The sequence below is a fragment of the Neolamprologus multifasciatus genome, chromosome 12 (genome assembly GCF_963576455.1).
Source record: "Neolamprologus multifasciatus chromosome 12, fNeoMul1.2, whole genome shotgun sequence".
Lineage (NCBI taxonomy): Eukaryota > Metazoa > Chordata > Actinopteri > Cichliformes > Cichlidae > Neolamprologus > Neolamprologus multifasciatus.
The window spans coordinates 31,865,858-31,880,533 of record NC_140450.1 but is presented as its reverse complement, the minus strand read 5'-3'; the positions used below and the strand labels follow the sequence as shown (position 1 = coordinate 31,880,533).

The 14,676-nt window shown below is 42.1% G+C and overlaps 1 protein-coding gene across 2 annotated transcripts in view; it reads left to right on the top strand.

Annotated features, from left to right (window-relative positions):
• The first annotated feature begins 4,351 nt into the window (after positions 1-4,351).
• sema4c (sema domain, immunoglobulin domain (Ig), transmembrane domain (TM) and short cytoplasmic domain, (semaphorin) 4C) overlaps positions 4,352-14,676 on the top strand; it is a 108,036-nt gene continuing 97,711 nt past the window's right edge. For both annotated transcript variants that reach the window (XM_085180668.1, XM_085180667.1), the window contains exon 1: positions 4,352-5,021. The gene's annotated coding sequence lies outside the window, so the exon portion shown is untranslated. The remainder of the gene's footprint in view (positions 5,022-14,676) is intronic.

The following is a 14,676-nucleotide window of genomic DNA, read 5'->3' as shown; positions in this document are numbered from 1 at the left end:
TGGCTGAAATTAGCAGCCTACGTGTATTTGTACCAGAACATCTGGATTTAGGCATAAAGGGGAACCTGCAGGACACAGGTCTCATTGGCTGTGATTCTCCACGGTTACTGGTGTTTGCATGCTCGGCATCACAACTGTTTCTCTGATCTAACTTGTTTTATGCATTCAGTTCAGTCTGCAATAATGTAATTTTCTATCAACAAATTTGCAATAGGCGGCAAGAGATTGGTATCTTCCACTGATTTACCGCAGTTAATGGCTGTATTATTACCAACAATTTCCACAAAAGTGACAGTTTGACCTCACTCAGTTGCAGACCGATTGGAGACTCACTTTCTTATCTTCATCTTGATGCATCGTAGGTGCTTGGAACTTGCAACTTCACTTGCAAGTTCCAAGCACGTTTTTTCAGAGGCAACGAGATCGCAAGTTCATTGTTCGTCACTGCAATAACAAACAATTGGAGTAGGTAAGTTATTTCATAGTAATTATATTAATCAACATGCTAAAATTCATCAGTCTGCTTAAACAATACTATGAATGCAACAGAAGGGTAAAGCCTTTATCCGAAAACAGTGATTATTAAAAAAAGAAAAGAACAGACCGGAAGAAAGGAAATGTCAGCATGCTCAACTAGATGAAATATTTGTAGCAGTATTTCCCAATTGCTTTGACTCATTCAGAGTAATTTCTTTTTATCAGTCCGCTTGTTAAGTGATGATCAACACTGTTTCTGGGTACTGCGTTGGCAGAGGCTCTTATTTTTCAATGTGCTGCAGTGCTGTATTTATTGTTTTTGGATTAGGCTTCAGTCCTAAAAGAAGCTTAAAAACTATTCAATTGTCATTCTACTTTTGTACAGCTTTTTATTAATGCTATTCACATAAACTTAAATTCATAGTACAGTGATTCATGCTTTTAAATTTCACTAATCTTACCAATACAACAAACCCTAAAAATCTAATTAGAGTAGCAGCCAACACAACAGACCAAAGCCAACCAAGTGCACAACATCACATATTGGATATAGCTCAGAAAAATGTGCAATTCGTCTGTAGTCTCACATTTATGAACAGAAATGTCATGAAAACTTGCACAAAACAGGGTCAAGTAGATACGACAACAAAAACCAAACCAGCCTCCAAAAAGACATAACCAAAAAAAGAAACTGATGGGAAAATATCAAGAAATAGTTTTCCTCCCAATCTGAAGGTAACTCTGCATTTCCCCCTGTTGTCAAACAAAATGGCCCCAGCTTCGGCTCCAGTATGATGATAGATGTACATGAGTGCAAGTCCTCTCAGTCCTTTGTCAGTCATCGTACTCCTGAGATATGCATTCAAGCATCAAACAAGGGAAGAGTGCTCAGCACCGGCAGTAGATATGGGCCGATGTCACTAATGACAGCCCCCGTGGCTCAAGCTACACATCCTGACACTAACAGCACTGCAACTTTTGCAGACTCTCAGCAGAATCTGATAGCTGTCATTTCTTTAAAAAGCCTGAAAAACTAAAATAAATCAAAAAGTGTCATCTTTCTACCGTATGATGAGACGTGTCCCAAAAACTCATTGTACTGTCAAATAAAAGAATTCAATTTGTTGAATATGTCACCTGTGCTGCTGTCTTCGTATTAGCCTAAAGCTAAAATACCTATGTAGCTAGCTGCAACATCACATAAAGTACTTCAACTAGCCTAACTTCACGATCCCTCCAAAAACCTACGATTATATAGCTTTTTATCTTTATGTCTGAAATTACAGCCGAAGTGTATTTTTTTGTTTTTTAGAGATACTTCTAGCACAGTGGTTAGCGCTGTTGCCTCACAGTGCTAACTGTGCGGAGTTTGCATACTCTCCACGTGTTTGCGTGGGTTCTCTCCAGGTACTCCGGCTTCCTCCTACAGTCCAAAAACATGCATTTAGTGGTTTTAGGTTAATTGGGAACTCTAAATTGCCCATAGGTGTGATTGTGAGTGTGAATGTTTGTTTGTCTCTATGTGTTAGCCCTGCGACAGACTGACCTGTCGCCCTAAGATAGCTGGGATAGGATAGGTTCCAGCCCACCCGCAAACCTGACAGGGATAAGCAGAAGACGATGGATGGATGGATAGAAATGCTTCAGCCAGAATATCACATCATTTTCAGATGTCAGCTAGCTAGCGTGCTTACTGCTAACTTCTACCTCTGCCCATTCTCATAAATCCTGTTTCCCACAAAACAAAAGCATGATGGTTACTTTAGTATTGTTGCAAAAAATCTGGACTATTTTTAAGCTTAAGTGTATGTTTTCGTTTAGAAATTAAAGATTATTTCTGCCCTAAAATCACCAATTACATCAACAGATACTATTTGATAGAACCTCTTTTGTATTTGAAAGACATGGCTTCAGATTTTCGTTACGAAAAATGTAGGATTCTGTTCTGGGAGTGCCACTCACACAGCAGAGACTGCTGCTTTGATTAAAGTGATTCAGAGTAGTTTTGTTTTTCAAGAGCTGTACGGTGGAGCGTGCTGGCACTTTTGCCCCACATATAGCACATGCACCTCGTGGTCGGAGTTTTGATTGTTCTCCCGTCGGTTTCTTCTATAACTCTGGCTTTCACCCACATTGAAAGGACATGCTTGTTAAAGGGCATCCACACATGAAGAGATTTGCTCATCATATATTGCTTTCTAGCTGATAGCTGGCTGTCAGAACATTCAAGGCTCTGGTTGCCTAGGTAACCCTCTTCTGTATTTTCTACATTGCCACATGTCAATCAAGAGCATTATTCACTCTTGTTTGTAGTTACTTCAATCGCTCGCTTCAAAGTTGAGAAAAGTTTATTGTTATTTCGCTTTGTTGTTTGAAATTGCTAATTTATTACAGCTACTGTGTGGACGCCGCTTTAGAACACCTGTTGATTGCAAATTGCTCATAGGTATGGATGTGAGAGTGTGTGGTCGCTAGCCTCGCTGTGATAATCAGCACAGTGACACCAGATTTACCAGTACGTCACAGGACAGCAATGGACTTGTGACCTTAGCAGTCCACCAAATGGACTACCAACCTAAACCTAAAATGCCCATAGGTGTGAATGTGAGTGTGAATGGTTGTCTGTCTCTCTGTGTTAGCCCTGCGACAGACTGGAGATCTGTCCAAGGTGTACCCCACATCTCACCCAATGGCACCTGGGATAGGTTCCAGCCCCCAGTGACCCTAAACTGGGTAAGTGAGGGTAAGGCTTTCAAATTAGCTAAACATGAATGACGAAGGACTTTAAATCATACCGGAGGGAATAATGTTGCGTTTACTAGTAAAAGAATCCAAGACTTACCCCACTTAATATCATACTTAATATATCTGTCTTCTTCTGCTGAGACCGAGCATTTATTATAACGGCAGCAGATGAGCAGCATTTTGAGTTTTGAGAGCAATCAATAAGTGCATCATTAAAATGTGCAGAGGAGATGCAGACTACAAAATCTTAGAAAACTAAGATTAATGTTTCTTTATTTTCATGAGACGATTAGAGAACGAATACAAAAAAAATAAACATTTGTTACAGACTTCATCTGACAACAAGTTTAGTAACTTTATTAAAGGAAATACTAATTATAATGCCGCATTAACATCTGTTTAAGGGATGTTAAACAGTGCTGTGCGATACTGCAAATTTTGGTTGATTTAGGATTCATTAACAATTTGCAAATTCTGAAAAAAAAAATTTAATGACCATAGTTTAATAACTATGATTTTTACTTTCCACAATACTTAGTTAACACAACAAAACAAACCTTTCAGCTTTTCATGTTTTGAAACGGGGATTTTTTTGACACCTGGCATGTTTCTAAAACACTTTGGGTTGTTTTCATTTGTCTCGTTCACTTTTAACGAAGTAGATGTGACAGTCAACACAAAAAGGTTCAGACCCTTTTCATTGTTTATTATTGAGATGTATTTTTTAATTCCCGGAAAGTAATAATTAACACAACTGAGTAAGCTACATACTGCACAAAGTATCCTAGTACCAGTCCGATTCCAAGACCAGTGTTGATATCACTGCTATCATATTTGGATCCCACCTCTTATGCTAAGCTTGGTGGTCAGTGGCGTAGCACCACCCAAGTCCTGGGTGTCAGATGGAGTCGGAGGTATAAAGGGACTTTGACCTCAGGTTGGGGCGCACTTATTTTAGAAAGAAAGAAAGAAAGAAACGTGCATGTTCTACAGTAAATCTAATGACTGCCGGGGGGGGCGGGGGGGGGGGGTCCTCTGCTGTTGACCCTTGTTCTGAGGGGCTAATGGGCGGAGACCTGTTTGTGTGCTTCTTTGGGGTTTTTTGTTTTTGTTTTTTTTTTATAATCCTCTCAGGTCCCTGCTGTGATGCGTACTGCAGAAGTAGGCTGGGGGCGCACACACGCCGCAGCGCCACGCACCCCTCACACACACTCCCATATACATCATTTCCATTGGACATTGGCACAGAGACGCAGCGCGACGACCACTCTGACATATCTGCTTGTTACGGACTGCCGAAACTTCTGAGACAGGGAGGCGGGTAGATCCTTTTAGCTGGTCCCAGATAGTGGATTCAATCCACGCTCTCGTTTCTTTCTTTGCTTTTTTTCCCCTCTCCTCCTCATTTTCTCCTCCTCCTCCTCCTCCTCGTCTTCGCCTGGTTTCGTGTTACAAAGCCCAGGGAGGGAGTTGCGCGGAGAGCCAGTTCTGTGTGAAAAACTGAATGACAGGATCATATGGCTTGATTTGCCTTATAGTCCAAACATTTTTAGGAGGAAAAAAAGCCATAGGGGACACGAGAGGAACTGCGAGAGAGATCATCAGAAATTGATGAGGATGTGGAATAATTTATAACTCAAATTCAAAAACAAACGTGAGATAACGGAGAAAGCAGAGAGAGAGAGACAGAGAGGCAGAAACGGATACTGGCTCCAGTCGTCAGAGAAGGACGAAGAGCGGGGAGGAAAAGCGCAGGACGCATTGCCCGTGATCATCAGCACCCTCGTCGTAATAATAAGGTAAATGTGCGCTCGTTATTTCTCGGCAATATTGCTTCCAGCGCTGTGAGGCGGCTGGATTTTAACACACTAACGAAGCAAGCAGAAGCAGAAAACATCCCAAACCCCGGAGCGTCCGAATCTCCAACTGTTGCCAAGAAGCCCACGTTTTTTTTTTAATTTCTTCCTAAAACAGCACCATATAAGGTGCAGTGCGTTTGTATAGACAGATGATTTGGGGTGTTTTGGGTTGCCAGTTTTGGGGCTCAATGCGATGCAACTTTATCTCCTTTTCGCGCTGTGTAAACACAGCGCACTGCGGTCAGGGGCAGTTGGAAGGGAATCAACTCCGGGCTTTTTTCTACTGTAATTCTGTGCATCTACTGTAATGTGCTGCCGCTGCACCTCCACAATCACAGCCCGGCAATGCCACCGTGCAGCAAAAACGCACAACGCGAAGCTGACCTCTCGGTGGATACTGGTGCAGCAGTCTGAGAATGATCTCTTTTGTGTCTGCCTGTATTTCAGGCTCTTAAGTTCTGAGGGAGCCTGGTGCCTGACAAGACAAACTTTTAGGCAGCTTCTTTTGCTTGGTGGTGCTTTTTTCCGCCTCTAATAACATCAATACAGATCCCCCTCGTAATCCTCACTCACTGTGGCCGCTGTCGTCTTCCTGCGAAGGGAAACTGCTTTGTAGATTTCAAAGTTTTCTGCACTTGTGCACATGTGTGGATTTTAGATTTGTGAAGAGGTTTTAAGTTTCAGATTCCAAGAAAGAAAGAAAGAACTGAGTCCCTTCAACTGCTGCCTGTATCCCTCAGTTAATACTCAAAAATGAAGCTCTTATGGTGACAATAATCCACTGGTTTGAGATATTACTTTGGAGTGGTTTCCTCCTTGTTCTTCTTTCCCTCTCTTTCTTTTTTCCTTTGCCTTAATGAAGTAAGTATTAGCTTCACTTGAGTGATTATTGTAATTACTGAGGAGGAGGAAGAGGGTTGGAAGGAGGGGCGTGTGTCCACACTGGACAGTGAGGAAGTGAGGGTTGGTGTAAGGAGGTGGTAGTTTAGAAGAAGGAAGGAAGGGTGTTGGGTTGGGGGTCCCTACAAAGGGCTGTTGCCATGTGGGACAGAGGAGATAGGTTTTTAGTAGTGATATCATACTTGAGGATCTGTGATATTTGTGTAACTGTCACAGGAGACTCCCTTTCCCTGTACCACAGGTGGGCGGGTGGCTTCTGCAGGTCTCTGTGCGTCCGCTTGTGTCACTGTGTCATTTGCAAAGATTAATGGAAGCAATAAGCGAGTAGAAATCTGAGTTAGCAAGTTGACATTTGCTGAGCAGAGGGATGTAGCAGTGGATAAGCCTGCCAAAATTCAATTCACCCACCTTTTAATTTGGTATAAATCAAGTTCACAGACTTTGAGGGGGAAGAAAAGAAAAGTAGACACATAATCCTCACTAAAGGCACGCGCAGTATTGCACAGATTATTCGGCAGTGAAGCGGGTTACAAGGAGAGATCTTTCAAAACCAATTCAGTTGTTGAAGGATTCCTCCTGACATCTGCATTATTCCCAGGCTACAAAAAAACAAACTTAAAAATCCACTTTTATCCAGGGTGTTCGCAACAATGACACACACTCTGTCGCTCTCTCTCTCTCACACACACACACACTGTAGCCCTCTCGCCCCAGATGTTAATGCCTTTATTGAGAGAGCCACAGGACTCCTGCCGACTCAATCTCTTCATTGTTGGACAGACAATGGACTCCACATCCTGACAGCCAGCCTCCTTCCTATATCCCCCTCATGCACTCCTAAAGCTGCTCCTCATACACATGCAGTGAAATGGCACACAGTCATCCAGGCTGATAGCGCACACATGTGAATGGCAGTGCCTCTACAGGCACGTGCGCAGCTTCATTTGATGTTTTCATAAAAGCTTGACTGATGTGGAAAGTCTCCTACTGTATGTGTGTGTGTGTGTGTGTGTCCCCTCTATTCCAAGGTTTTGCAATTGATTCGCTTTGACTGATGTGAGTGTTTTGTTTACAGAATGAAAAAAAATGCTTGTTAAAGTTTCTTAAGAGGCGCATTGCAGCATTAGCCCCAAAGTTCTTAAATGTCCCATCGGAAAACTGCAACAAAGAACGAATCACAGGCAGTTTCCACACGTGGGGGTCAACACTGCGTCATAGACCATACGTCGTGACAGCAGCAGATGCCTCCTGTCTGCTCTGTGCCCGCCCGTTTGCGTGCGTTTAATCGTCACCCCAGTGTCACATGCATCACGTCAGCGCGACGTGTACTGCAGCCCACAACCAAGCAGCTGAACACAGTAAAATGCAACAATGATGGGATCATTGCTGATTATGTAACTCATTTTGCATACGGCAACACACAGAGCCTGTGTTCACGCCGGCTGTGGTGTATCACGAAGGTATGGATCTGAAACCGCTCCTCATAATTTCCTTGGAGGCTCTGTGTCTTTTGCAGAGCAACAGTTGATGTGCCAGCTTCCCACAGTAGGCTTTTTTCTTTTTTTTTTCAAAACGTCCTTTCATCCCAAGACCGATTTAGTCTATCTGCTTTTCTTTGCTTAAAAAAAGGATCTCACAGAAACAGATTTTGTTTTGTTTCTGCCGTTTCACACTGGTCTGTAGTTCCTGCTGAGGTGCAAAGAGGTCACATTTCGAGTTATGCCCTCTGTGTTCTAATGCAGCTCAAACATAATCGCACTGATTCTGTGGGGGTTTTTTAGAGCTCCTCGGTGTATGTGTGTGTGTTAAACAGAGATATGGTTCATGGGAGGCCAGATGCAAGGTCTGGAGAGCTGAAGCAGATGGGTCGTGTGTGTGTGAGGGGAACAACGTGTTGCAAGTATGGGCTGGAAAGGCTGATGTTTAGAGAAGCTGTTTAAAGGAACACTGTGGCAAATGTGCCAGGGTTCAGGTTCAAAGTGATATAAACCTTATGCTGTATGGATAAGACAGTGTGTGTGTGTGTGTGTGTGTGTGTGCGCGAGATGTACCTTCATGTTCCTAAGAGTAACATCACACACATGAAACTCAAACATTAACATAGTGTCACACATTAGCATGTCATTAACACATTAATCACAAACGCTGAGCGCCTTTAATTAAACACGGTCACATTTTATGCATTTAAACCTTTTTGTTGTTGTTGTTGTTGTTGTCTAATGCATACGTCTAAAATTATTTACTTCTGCTCTTACACCCTGCCTTTCCCCTGTTTTAAAATGTTAAACCAGTAGGAGGATGTATCGTCAGCGCCTATGGTGATGTCAGTGCTAACTGCCTTGCTAATATTGCTAATTGTTGCCTTGCTAATATTGGAAAATCTCTATGTGTTAATGACACATGCTCTGTTGTATTGTTTGGTATACAAGTGCATTATTGTCGTCTTTGCTGTAGAGGAATTTTGTAGGATAGGTGGTCAGAAGCTCGAGTGGTTTGGATAATGGTTGGTAACATCTTGCAACTGCTGCTGGAGGTTGCTAGCAGTCGCTAGTTGCAAAGTGGTTGCAAGTGCGTCACTGAAAACTCTCTTTTTAATTGCTTTGGTTGCTAGTAGGTTGCCTGAGTCACTAGTAGTTTGCATGGAAGATGCCAACTTGTCTGCAAACACTTGCAAGCTCCTCCAAGCGCTAGTGAAACTATGAAAAGTCAGGACAAACTGGTAAACAGAGGCTGTTTTCCTCAAGGTTAAAGTTGTGTTTTTTTAAATGTGTTGGTTGCAGCAGTAAAAAACAACTTTTAATCAAAGGCTTTTACAGTTTTCATAGTTTCACTATCGTTTGGCATGTACAATGGCGAGTAATATTAAAAACAACTCATTTCAAGTGTAATTAGCTTAAGTAAGGTAATGAATTGCCTATATAATAAATTGAATGTGTTGCAAAAACGTGTTTTGTTGTTCCATTTCTAAACTAAATACTAGATTAAATATTCAAATCCCATAAAGCACCTCATTGGTTTTTGCAGTTAAGCATGCCGTGTGAAAATGCGACAGAACTTTGGACTTCTTTACTTTGCACATTTGCATTTCTTCCTAATGTGAATGCATTACCGTTGAAGAAAACACAAGCATGTTAGTTGTCTCAGCAAATTCTGACGTTTCTTAAAACTGACGTGGTCGTCATTTATTGTCCAAGTACTACAGATGGCACTCTTTCTGTAACGCAGAACACAAATTGTGCTCATGCTGAATGGTACACACGCCACTGCACAACCTCCAGCCTCCGTCTCAGTTGCTTTAAGGCCTGCTGAGAAGTTTCCGTTAGGCAGCAAGGACGCATCCGGGGGGGTTTTGGCTGCGGCTGTGATTGCAGTTGTTCCGAGAGGAGAAGCTTTTTCTGTTACTTACCCTTCCCTTTGAGCTTTTTCTTTTTCTCTCTCGCTCTCATCCTCTATCTCTCTTGCCCACTTATGCTCACATACACCCCCTCCACTCGTTTCGGCTCAACTTGAGTAGCATGATGAGGTCATTTTTGCATTGCCAAAGTGTAAACCCTCACCACTTATATAGCTTGACTTTAATTGAACAGACAAGTGCACATTCAGTCTACTGTGAATGAAAACTATGCTAGGATACTAGAGTAATCCTTTTTTGTGGCTCTAATAGTTGTGCCAGTACCTTGAATGCCCCGGGAGCAGCTGTTATAGATGTTCCTTTCATCTCTCCAAATCAATTCAGGTAAATTAAACGAAGTCTCACTGACATTATTGTCAAAAAATTAACAATATTGCCAAAAATTCACTACGCTCAGAATACAGAGTACAAAGGAGTAATAAATACATGTCACCCTCTGTGAATGATGCAGCCAGCCCCCCTCCCCCCATCATCCTTTGGGGCAATCAATAAATAAATAAGCCCTAAGGGACGAAAAGTGTTTCCAGGAAAGTCAGACTGGTGGAAAATCCAATATGGAGCAGAATGTTGGTCCTGGAGGCAAATATGTGCAGCTAGTATAGCTGTCTGCACCAGATTTTCATTATTTTTACAATATAGAAGTTTTGTTTATCAAAGCTTTTCATCCTGACCTGAAATCCCCCCCTCCTGTGGCTTTGATCAATGCAGTTTTAAAGATGTCAGAATGCAGTGCAGTCATCACGCAGATCTAATTACTCTTGTCTGACACAAATGAATGAACAGAACCTTTGTGTCGTAGCTCCCTGCTACGACACAGAGGTTTGCCCCTTCTTTTTTTCTTTCACCACAAGTAAACACGCCTTTTCAGGACCTGCTCGGAGAGTTACTCGAGGCTTTTAGAGGAGTTCGGTGGAGTTTCTCTTGGTAGCTCGAGTCCTCTGCATTATTTATGCTGGGCAGAATGGAGGTGGAGGAGAGCCCTGACCTGCTTGTTTGTTACCAGCTGACCACTATTGGCCATCTGGTGCCTGCTAGCTACGCTATTCGTGTTTGTATCTAACGATAACTGGGTCTGAGCTTTTATGTAAAACAGGACACTTAGAGTTACAAGGTTAAATTGAGTTTTGCTTCCTTGAGATACAGAACAAATACATATCCATATATATAACATAGTACGTTTGGCGGACAGCAACAGAGGAGTGTGCATCTCTCTTTTAAAGATTATTTAAAAGAATAGTGTGAAAGTTGTGAGGCTGAATTCAGCAGATATTTCTGCAAGTTCGATCGCTTTCTTGCTGAGATTTGATAGGATGCAGACCTAAAAGATCATATAGTGATGACAAGGTGGTACACATTTGAAAAGAATAAAACAAAATCTACTTCTGTAGCTCAATAGAGTCGGCAAATGTTTCACAAATCCATTTTTTTGGTGAAACTTGTCGTAATATATCAGCGCACTTTTCCCCCGCCTCCTTAATGATGGGCTACAGGAACAACAGCCCGGAGTTCACAGATAAAAACTGAACAGCTGATATTTTTTATGACAGCTTGAAGCTACAGTTGTTGATGCTGTGCCACAACGTGCTACACAAACACATTTAATCAACAGCCGCATTCCCGAGAACAGCTGTATTTCTCAGATGGTCACAGGAAATAGTCGAGCCATGGCCAAGAGTGGCACCACTGAGTGTGGAAACGTCTTTCTCCTGCCTTTCGTTGGGAACGTCTTCAAATTTGCTACGTCACATTTGAAGAGGAAGATTATTCAACTAATGGCAAATTCCTCTCCTGTTACTTATCTAATCATATAGCGTGCACACATTCATTTTACCCTCAGCTTTACTGATAAAACAAGAACATTTGGAGATTAAATGTTGAGAATAATCTCAGCCTGATGACTTATATCACAGAAATAAAGACAAATATGTTATTGTGTATGTTGCACTAGAATATTTAAGGACAGTGAATAAAAAGGTACCATAAGCTCCTGTAGCGGGGTTATCTGTTCCCTGTCTTCATCCATCTCTTCATCCCTTCTTCCCTTTCCGATTTTGTCCTTTCTCTTTTTGATTTATGCTCGTCTGCCTCCCTCACACTTTCCTTGTCTTCTTCTTCTCATTCTCTCAGGCCTCATTTCTAGCCTCTGTGGTTTTGTCCTGCTTGGTCTCTCCTGCCTACTCTGTTTTCCGTATCTCTTCAGTCCTCTCCATATCTTCGGCCTGTCAAGACTCTGGATTCGCTTGCTGAAAAAGCTGGAAATATCACAACTGTTGAAATTCCTTTTCATCTTTGGTTTGCAGTGCAGGCCACTCAGTATAAATGTGAAAGCATCTGATTTACAAACATAGCTGGGGCACAGTTTAACTATGATCAGAGAAGAATGAACACTTGCTATTTAGACTTAAACTCATCATGGCTGATATACAATCGCAGACACTTTATTACGTACGCCTTGCTAGTATTGAGTTAGACCCATTTAACTGCTGTAACTGTTCGTGGCATTGATTCAACAAGGCTCTGGAAACATTCCTCAGAGATTGTGATCCGCATTGACGTGATAGCATCGCACAGTTGCTGCAGATTTGTTGGCTGCACATCCTTGATGCGAATCATCCATTCCACCACATTCCAAAGTATTTGATACTAAGGGGCCCAAAGTAGGCCAAGAAAATATCCCCCACACCATTACACCATCACCAGTAGCCTGAATCATTGATACAAGGCGGGATGGATCCACACTTTAATGGTGTTTACACCAAATTCTGACCTCTTTTTTTGGACCATTCTCTGTAATCCCTACAGATGGTTGTATGGAAAAAAACAGATCAATCAGCACTTTCTGAAATACTTTGGCACCAACACACATGCTACTTAAAGCACTTAAATCAACCTTTCTTCCCTATTCTGATGCTAAGCTTGAACTCATCAGGTGGCCTGGACCATAGCCACATGACGTGCTGGTTGTGATTGGATGGTAAGATATTTGCATCGGCAAGCAGTTGAACATGTGTACCGAATTTCACTCTACAAGCAACTGTACAGTGACAATAAAAGTTCTAAGTTCTAATGAAGTGGCCTGTGGATGTATATTTATCGGTACATTAGAAAAGTGTGTAGCCTAAATTGCATAAAGAAAAATCTGAAATATACAATTTTCGCTAGTCAGTCAATTTCACACAGTTTTATAAAGCCATAGATTGTGAGCAGAATCACTTGCTAAAGTGCTGTGGAGCAGTAAAACTACAGCTGTTGATGTTTGATCTGAGTAAATAACAAAAACTACAGAGTCCACCCCGCTAATCCTGAACTGAACTCTTAGCTTAGATTAGAGGAAAATCTAGAAACTAACACAATTAGCCTGGTCTAGTCCAAAAGTTAAACAATGCTTTGTTTTACCTTTATAGCCTTGTTATAATTTATATATTAGCTTTTTGTTCAGAGCAAAACACAGAAAGCTGATGGGATTTGGAGGCTTCTGACTAAGCTAGGCTAACTGTTTCCTGCTAAGCTAAGTTTACGGACTTCTTGACTCTTTTACTACTTTCTATAAAATATACAGTGAAGATTAAAGTGAGAAACCACAAATCAGCTTGATTAAATAATTTAGCTAATAATTTATCATCATTTTCATAACTATTAAAGTGCCCTATAGCAAGTTTCAAACCGGACACAACAGATACCATCTTGGCAGTGCCGAACTTCCTTTTCCTGTTCTGTAGCTGATCTAGCAATGTAGACTATATTTTTGAAACAGCAACGCTTGTTGTTTAGGACAAAACTACAGCAAGTCCAGCTGAAGTAAGAAATGTTTTGATGCTTTGTTGTTATAGCAGTTGGCAAAGACGATAACCACTGGGTCAAGAACTGTGATTTTGACATGAGTGGAGTGGTTGTTTCTGATCTTCTCAGCTAACTCTTGGCATGAAAGCAAACACTTCTTTTGCCACATGTTGATGTATTTCTTTAATTGCTGTTCGCATCTATAATTATAGTAAGCTACATAAATCAATACCAATCCATTTGCACTGCTTCTGGGTTTCCTATTTGTTTTTTTTCATCTCCCGAGTCGAAGAGTGGCTCAGGGTAAGAAATCTCCATTATATTTGATACTTATTTAGTAATTTCCTTTTCAGATAGCAGATGGACCCATCTATCCTATCTGATGCTGCTTATTGGGTCTGTCCATGCTTGGCTGAGGCTGAAATTGTAAAGCTGGATTGGGGGAAAGATAGTAATATGCTCAGCCAAAACAAAAACCTTGTCCGTAAGCCAACTGTGTTTCGGGGGCACCGTGTAGATTGTTTAGTATGTTTCCTGAGGCCCCCGACTTGCACGTTAGTCAACCGTTTGTTATTTTGCTTGTTCCAAGTCAGCAAATGTATTCTGGCTCAGTTGACTGGGCGATGTGTTGTGCAGAGAGGACCACTGGAGTTGTTCCCTTCTTTTGTTATTCAGGTCTCGGTGATACGTCAGTCCTGCTCTGAGCCATTGTGGATACGGAGGTTCCCATTGTTTACTGTCAGTTGCAGCATTGCTATGTGTGTGTGCATGGAGTATGCATATTCAGCTGCTTCTTGCTGTTTTCATTCATTATTTTGTCCTGGATAGTCTATGTAAATGTGTCCAGGCTAGCAGCAGAAGATAACAGTTAAAGTACTGGCTCAAACCCTGCATAACTAAGACTGTGTGTATGGGAATAATGATCCAGATGCAGTGCAGTAGGGGGTGTGTAAAGGAAAGTAGGCCCCTACCCTCCTCTTCCCCCGTGCTAACCAGAGCATAGTAGTTTGTTTTTATGACAGCCTTTTTTTGGCATTGTTCTGGTCGGATAGAGCTCGCCTTTCCTACCGTGGGACCGGCCGTTAGTGCAGGAAGTGCTGGGAGGGCACAACTTGAACGCACACACACACATGCTGGATTGCAGGCTACAGCACTCGCAACCCCTCCCAAGCTATCGCCCCACACTCACGCATAAAGTTTTGAAAGGACAATAAAAAAAGTTGCCCTGCGGCTCGTCGGCTGGTAAGCTGCAGCTTATCCAGGAAGGAGCTGCAGCCAGGCTAATGGCCTCTCTCCAGGGTAGGCTCTACAGAAGGGCCAGTGGAGGCTTATCGGCAGCAGGAGGGCCCCTACATGACTGCTCTCTGAGATCTCCACTGAGCTTGTGTGTGGGAGTAGCTTAGCTTTCGTAGCTAGAAGGAGGGTGAGAGCTATTCTGCTTTATTTCCTCCTGTGATTGTCTTGGGTTAGCTCGGCCTGTAGGAAAATTAGTTACTTATTACC